We start from the raw sequence: 8,231 nt of genomic DNA, 5'->3' as shown, positions 1-8,231 counted from the left end.
TTTCAGTCCCACCCAATTTGCAAACCAATGTTTTGTTTGTTTCTTCTTCAAATAATTTGTTTTGTCTTTGACACAATGGAGACGCAGCGGAGTCAAGATTGCCTGGAACGACGTCTCCATCTCATAGACCCGAGGACCGCTGTGCCCCCCCCCCCCCCCCCGCTGGGTGATGAACGGGGCCGCCTGCAGAGCGCTCCGGAGAACGTGGGTTTTTATTGCCGGAGATGAGTTTCACTTACTTGGAGTGACGAGAGCAGATATACTACGTTACTCAAATGTTATGGCGTCGCCCCCCCCCCCCCCCCCCCCACAAAAAAAGAGTTTCACACAGTAAATCTGCTCATTTTATGTCATAAAAACATAACTAATTTCAAGTTTTCAAGCTCCCAGTACTCCTCTGTTGTTAATCATCACATCCCCCTCGTGTCTCGTGTGCATCTTTAAAATCCTTCCATCTTTTCCCTATATGAAGAATTATGATGATCATCCATTTATGACTTATTGTTGTTATCTTGAGAGGAACACGCTGCCTCAACATGTGAGTTATTTGTTGATCAATTATCAGGATTTGTATATTTTTGAAGATTTTTGGACATCCGGAGAGGCAGACTTGGCTCAAGGTTACTGGTCTGGTTAGTTTCTGCTCTTCGTGTGGCGTCATCTTTTCTTTGTGTTTGCTCGTCATCTTTTCTATTGTTACTTCAGTTTCTTTACACATATTTTGAAAAAGAAGTGCGTTGCAGGACCTTGTCGAAGCGTTATGGACGGAAAGGCTTCTTTGTGTCTCAAGGGTTTGTTTGTCTCGTGGGTTTGTTTGTTTATTTCAGCTGCAGTGTGTGTATAACTGAAGATAAAAGTGGAGGTTTTATAAAGTACCGATGATAAGCCCTATTCATCGAGGGAAAACACGAGGCAAAAAGGAAGAAAAATTTACATTTTTCTCTATTCCTCACTTGGTTTTAGAGCTGCAGCTAACAATTACTTTGATTAGTGGTTAATCTGCAGGTGATTTTCTATAACAATCAGTTGAGGGTTCGGGCTGTTGAGTCACAATACCACGAACAGATTGCATTTTATGTCAATTTAGCATCAAAGCATTAAAAAACAGCACATATTTACATTTTAGAAGCTGAAACCGGTGAATCGTTTGTCCAAAGTACATTTCTGTTGGACTTTCAGGCAATTATAGGGCTCAAATGATAATTATTTTCATTACAGATTTATTTGCCTGTTATTTTCTCCATTTAATTGTCTATAAAATGTCCAATAAAAGAGCCCAGGGGGGTGGGGGGGGGGGGTGAGATCTCTTGTTGTCTGAGTAGCAGTTCTAAAACCAAAACCAAAAACCAAAAACCAAAAACAATATTATATTCACAACGATAAATCCTCACAGTTAAAGCAGCTGGAACCCAAAAGAACGTTTGCAAATATTTAGTTGGCTCCTAAATTTCAGTTCTCGACGGCTTTAGCCTGAAGAAAACGTGCGTAAACGAGCGTAAACGTGCAGGTTCCTCTTCACCTGCCAATTCCTGACGCGTTAATAAAGCCGAGCTGTTTGAACAGTTCTGTGTACTCAACACGGAGCTGCGTCTCCCTCTTTGCCTTCGGATTAAAAAACTCGACGACGACGTGGAAAGAGTATCTCCTCTTTCAATTCACTCAATTCCAGTCCGTCATTTTCCCTCGTAAGTCAACACCTGAGGCGACACCGCCCAGTGGCGCTCCGCGGGCCCGATGCCCACGAATGATTGGCACGGGGGGTGGGGCGGGGGTTAAATTAGTGATGGACACATTTATAGACCGAGCTCTTGACCTTGCTGATTATGATGGATGGGGGGGTTTTTTTAGGCAACGGGAAAGCCTCCGGATATCAGATGGGTGCCATAATAATAAATCAGTGAGAATTATTTTCTAAACTGATATCGGGGAGCAGGAACATAAGCAGGATGTTATACTGCGTGGCTAGAAGACAGCGGTCCTGCAGCCTGGTTGATGCTGATGGGCTGTTTAATGAGATTGGAGTGTTTTCTTTAACATGCGATATAATGGTGCAACGCCTGCGGGTAAATTCAAGCGTGTTATCTTACACACAAGGGTCTTAATTAGGCTTTATACTACCCTGAATAGCGTAATTAAATCATACGACGTATGTTTAGATGTATATGTATGTTTTTTTTTGTTGTATTTCAGCCATCGGGGGGGGGGGGGGGGGGGGGGGGGGGGGGAGGCTCGGGGGGCCTGGAAATGACACCAACGGTGTACATGAAAGGATTTTAAAAAAAGCTCAGCATATTGCTGAAGGCCGGGGCGACGTCGACGTGCAGCGACGGGCTCGTTTGCTAAATATGAATGAATGGAAATACAGAACCGTCTCTCCATTGCTGTGGGAAATTATGTATGTATTCAAACTGCCCACGACGTGAAACTAATGACTGGATATGAATTAGAATTTATGTGGACCTTAAATAGCGGCGATAAAAGCATTGGTTAAAAACCAATGAAGGATCGTATGTGTACTTTATTTCCTGGAGATTTGCATGATTCCCTTTAGGTCATTTACAGAAGCAAGATCTGATATATAAATCTGAGAAACTGCCTAAAAACGATTACATAGATGTAGTATAGTGCAATAAATTACTTTTTATTATTTTTTTTATTAACGGTTGAATCATTTAGTCTATAAAATATGAAAGAACAGTGTCTAACGCCCATGACATTTTCCCAGAGCTCAAAAGGGAACATCCTTAAAATGCCTTTTTTGTTGAATGAAAAGATCGAAAAAACACTAATTTATTCAACTTATTGTGAGAAAAAACAAAAAAAACAGCACATTTGAGAAGCTGGAATCAGAAAACATATTGAATTAAATAACTTAAAAGAAAATAGTCCACCCCAAAATCTAAACTTTTACATATTACTGTAGTGCAATTTATCCATCTCTAGATTGTTAAAGGGCCAGTTGCCCAGTTTTCTCCAATACAACGGAGATGAACTCAATGGTTCTGACATGAACAAGATTAACGAGGATTAACTTGAGTAACCAACTCGTGATTTATGAGGAAAAAAAAGACATCGCCGATGAGTTTTTCCTCGAATTCATTTGTTGGTCCTTTTTTTTTTTTTTTTGAGCGCCACAAGCCGAGTGCCGCACGGTCTCCAACAATCATCACGTCACACCAAAGCTAACCCAATGTATTAAAAACACCACATGTAAGAGGGTAAATGTGTAATTCTTTTATTTTGGGGGTGAACTGTCCCTTTAAATTAAACGATTAGCAATTAGCATGTCTGTTGCCGTACTCCTCGGTCCAGGACTAACTGCCATGCAAGTCTGTGTTGTTGTTTTTTTGCCATCATAAGCAAAAAAAACAAGTGGGTTAATTGCAGCTCTGGGCTATTTTACTATTGACCGGTTGAATGAATTGCAAACGCTCCGAGAAAACGCACCAATATAAATTCACCGTCTACACGAGGACTGAGCCGCGATGCTCGACGAGCCAGCGGAGCTTAACGGATAAGACTCTCTCTCCACATTAATCAAACGTGACCTAAAATTGTCCCCGGCTGGGCTATTTACATGTTGCAAAGCGTGAAGGGAACGAGGAGGACTCCCCAGCAGTCGGAGGTATATGGATGTTATCTCCGAGGAGGGTGGTGTTTTTTGTGTGTATGTATCGTACATCACCGTGTGTAATCCAGCCCCTCGTTTCCCTTGTACTCGGGGGGCAGTTATCACTTTCCTGTGGCTCTCAGTGCGCTGGTCTGTGTAGTCCTGAGCCTCTCGATCAGATGGGCTGGTATACGAGGCGCATATGAGAGTTTGTGTCTTCGGCGTGCATTCGCCCCATCGGGCCAAGACGGACTAATGGTTTTCTTGTTGCATGACCGGCGGTGACTTTTGTGGCACAGACCTTAGTAGTTTTTTTTTTGTTGTCTTTTCTGCACCCTCTCCGAGAGAGAGAGAGGGAGGGAGATAAATAGCGTCTTTTCCCATTTGTAGCTGCTCCTGCATCACCTCGCCGCCATAAAAATAAACCGAAAAAGCATATGACTCCGGTGAATTCAACATCTGGAGCAGTTTGTATGGATGGTTGAGCAAACAGGCCCCCGCAGAACCATCAGGTGTGATGCATGTTGCTCCGTGCTGCCGGGGCTCTGGGGGCTATAGATGGTGATGAAGATGTCCGGCCTCACAAGTGACGTACCTCTCTCTCTCTCTCTCTCTCTCTCTCTCTCTCTCTCTCTCTCTCTCTCTCTCTCTCTCTCTCTCTCTCTCTCTCTCTCTCTCTCTCTCTCTCTCTCTCTCTCTCTCTCTCTCTCTCTCTCTCTCTCTCTCTCTCTCTCTCTCTCTCTCTCTCTCTCTCTCTCTCTCTCTGCCCTTTTAGATGGAACGATCGCTGCAGGAAAATGTTCGCTCTATTTCAGAGGAACTGTTTTCTTAATAATTGCAACAAAAATTCTGCAACGTCATGCTTTTGGTTTAGTTTTAAATAAATGTGTACTCACCCACCCCACCCCTCTTATAAGTCAGTGCTACTCCCCCCCCTTGTCAAGTTTTGTTTATGCCTACTTTTTCAGCACGGCACTCCTTTTTTTTCACGCTTGAAATAGGTCAGTGAACAAAAACCACATGAAATAAAATGTATTTGAATCCGTTAACATACTAAATGGATGTGTGATGTCACTGTCTACATCCGCTCCCTTCCAGTGGCGCCTTTGGGACGAGCTGTCCCGACCTCGTACGTTTGGAGACGTTTAACTGGTCCCGGATTCCTGAACAGACCCGATTGGGATTCGGCTGCAGGAGGAATGAGCAGATTATTGATTACCCCCAAGTAGGGAAGATAAAGTGTGCAGGAACTCTTTTGTTGTGCGGTGTAGACGTTTGTTTCCGGATCGCGATCGATGCCGGGGGGCTTTAGATCGTGTCGGGTAAAAACTTTGTGACGGTCTCCTTTTCTTTCTTTCTTCTTTCTTCTTTCTCCTCCCCGCCCAATTATCAGCAGATCCAGACTGCACCACAATACGGGGGGGGGGGGGGGGGGGATTCAAAACACCTTGTCTCTCTCTCTCTCTCTCTCTCTCGCTCACCTGACATATTGACCGGACATGGCTGACACCATTTCAATCAGCCCGGATTTTCTGCCCTGTCACTTCTGGCAGAACTTCTTTTTGATTCGGGGCATAAGCAGAAATGGGGGGTCGGAAGTGAGACCTCCAGTGCATCAAACAGATGGCTCCTGACCTATGACCAGCGAATGGACCCCGCTCAGCGGGCTTGTGTAGGGGGGCACGGAGAGTCCATTCATGCGAGGTCCGATTCCTCCATCTCAGTGGGCTTTCTATAGCTACACACTGCACTGATTGTCTGTCACCGTGCAGCTTTTAAATCAGCGAAGGCGCGCCCGACTATATGGTGCGCCCTGCCACGCCAGGTTACAGTAAAAGTAGCAACACACATTCTGTGAAACACCTGGAGGAGTCAGGAGCTTTCTGACGAATAAAAAAAAAAAAAACACACACACACCGGGACCTGAAATACTCCTCAGGTTCATCCCAGATGGACGTCGCCTCGGTGCTCTTTGCGAGAAGAGATAATAAAAATATTTTGTAAACAATTTTTAAGTAGGTTTGTTGATGATATTTTTGCATCCAGAGCCGAGACTTTAACGCCGCTGATGAGCAGTATGGGTGTAAAGAAGGTTTTGCTGCCACACTGCACTGGCTGGATGGAACTGCGGGTGCTGCTCCTGCAACGTGAAGCTTATACATCCCCATGCAAATCATACAATCATTTTTTTTTTTTTTAAAAGAGGGTGTTTCATCACGAGGTCCATTAGAAGTGAAGTGTTCAATCTCAGTGCATCACACACACACACACATACACACACACAAAAATGTGACCGATGAGAAGATGGTATGCTTCATTATGCATGTGCTCATATTATAGGCGATTGGTACATAAATCCTGGTGCGCAAAAAGCATTGTGTGCATTGAGGCAGATTACATCTCAAAAAAAAAAAGTGCATTAATGACTCGTTTCATGGGTGTTTGCCACAATAACTACGTCCGTCGCACACTGTATTTATGAGGCAACCCCAGAAAATAAAGAAGCTGTAGAGGCTTACCTGGTTTTCTAGTAACAGGTGGTGATGTCTTATATTAGATCCCCGTTGGACTGCGATCCCTCATGTGACGGAGGCTTTTTTGGGGGGGGGGTGGGGGGTGGGGGGTTAATATATGCAACGGTTGCTTTTAAAACATCTCGGCGAAAATCACAATGTATCCCTTGTGGCAGCATCGCCCACACGGCATCCTGGTCCGCTGGAGCCTCCTCTCTCTGTAGCGACACGGCAAGAAGAAGAAGAAGAAGAAGAATAAGAAGAAGAAGAAGAAGAAGGAGGAGGAGGAGGAGGAGAAAACAGCCCGCACTCCTCGCGCATAAAACCAGACTGGTCCATGTTTTTCCTTGGGCAGCGGCAGGTTTCAGGGCTTCCTCTCCGTCGACGTCTCCGGCAGCGGGTCCGGTGCCGCGGCTCCGAGTCCGCCTCTCCCTCGCATCGCGCTGCCAAAACGACTGAAGCCGTGGAGATCACACGCGGCGTCGGTTTGACGCGCGCGCGTTTTTTTTTATACCAGAGGCACCCCGCGCAACTCTGGGTAAATTAATATTACATGGCTCTACTTTTTGCCCCCCCCCCCCCCCTCCCACACGCACACACACACACACACACTGTTTCTAGGTAGGCTACGCACAGTTACACCCGAGCTAGACACGCGCAAACATCTCACTAAGCGTTCACTACCCTCTGCCAATTACGTTTGTGCGTGCACTGCGGTCCTCTAGTGTGTGTGTGTGTGTGTGTGTGTGTGTGTGTGTGTGTGTGTGTGTGTGAATTACCCCCCACCCCCTTACAAAATGAGCTCTGCCTTTTAACGCAACGCCCACACCTTAAAGTTAATTCCACGTTGGTGTGTGAACAACTTTCCTGAGCTAAATGGCATTTTAAAAAAAGCAGGGAGGGGGGGGGGCCCTACAGCACACAGTGGCCCTACAATATGCAATCACTCCGTAGTATTTGTTCCATTTCCCCGAGGGGGAGGGAGGGGGGGGGGGGGCGGCGAGCAGCTGCGCGAGCTGACCAGGTGTTCCTCGTCGCTGTCCTCGTGCCAGCTGAGGAGTCCGTTTTCCTCCACAGCGACGCAAGCCGACTCCTCTGACGTTTCAGAGACGGCTCTCCATCGAGCACGGAGGAAGCACGTGCACGTCAACGGCGCAGGATTGATACCCTGACGGCCACCGTACTTATTCGGTATACGCCAGTGCACACTGTTGCAAGCGGGATTCAATCGATTGGGACCGACTGCTTCATCATAACTGGCATCTTGACCTTTGACCCTCCTGCGCAAAGGATTGTGGGTCAGCATAGTGTGTAGTGTGTTTGGCATACTGAATTTGACACACTAATAATATGTATTGGGACGTACTCGTAATCTTTACCTGGCATAGTATGATAGTATGGGTATTGGAACGCAGTATGCCAAAAACAACAGGATGTCCTACTGCATCCAGTTGCAGTATGTAAGCCAGCATGCTTTTACCCACAATCCTCAGCGCAGTTCATATATGAGCAAGAGGGTCAAAGTTCAAGCCCGAAATATTGCGGGGAAGGAGAACGTCCCAGGGCAGCTGCAGTATGAGGTAAACGCAGTTGCAAATCTCTTTTTTTTCCTGAAGGGGTTGCTTAATAAAAATAAAAGAAAGCTGCAGCTCCAGACCAGTAAACAGCTTCCTGTCTGTCCTGCGGTCTACATGGGAGACGTTTGTCACCACAAACCATGATATTTACCCAAACCTAAGGAGATTTATGGCAGACGTCTCTAATATGCTGCTCAGGGGGTTATCTGCTGGTGTGATTCAGGCGGCATTCCTCCGGTTCTGAAAAGTGAAGCTAATACGAAGTGCATTCTTTCTAATGGCCATCGGGGGGGGGGACTCCTCTGGTTGCAAAAACAGGTTTGATTGTATAGAAGGTCTATTAGACAATAACCCGACTTCTCACTTGATTTATTACCTAAAATGATCTGCCAAAGTGGGATCAGTTGTGGGTATTTCACAGTGTGAATCTGAAGAAGTATAAAGTTAACGCTATAAACAAACTACATTACAGTCGCATTGGGCACCATTATACACAAAAACGGTTGTTTTGCAGTCTCATTTAGCCACTTG

Source organism: Cyclopterus lumpus, chromosome 17, assembly GCF_009769545.1.
Source record: "Cyclopterus lumpus isolate fCycLum1 chromosome 17, fCycLum1.pri, whole genome shotgun sequence".
NCBI classification, from domain to species: Eukaryota; Metazoa; Chordata; class Actinopteri; order Perciformes; family Cyclopteridae; genus Cyclopterus; species Cyclopterus lumpus.
This window is presented reverse-complemented; position numbering follows the sequence as displayed.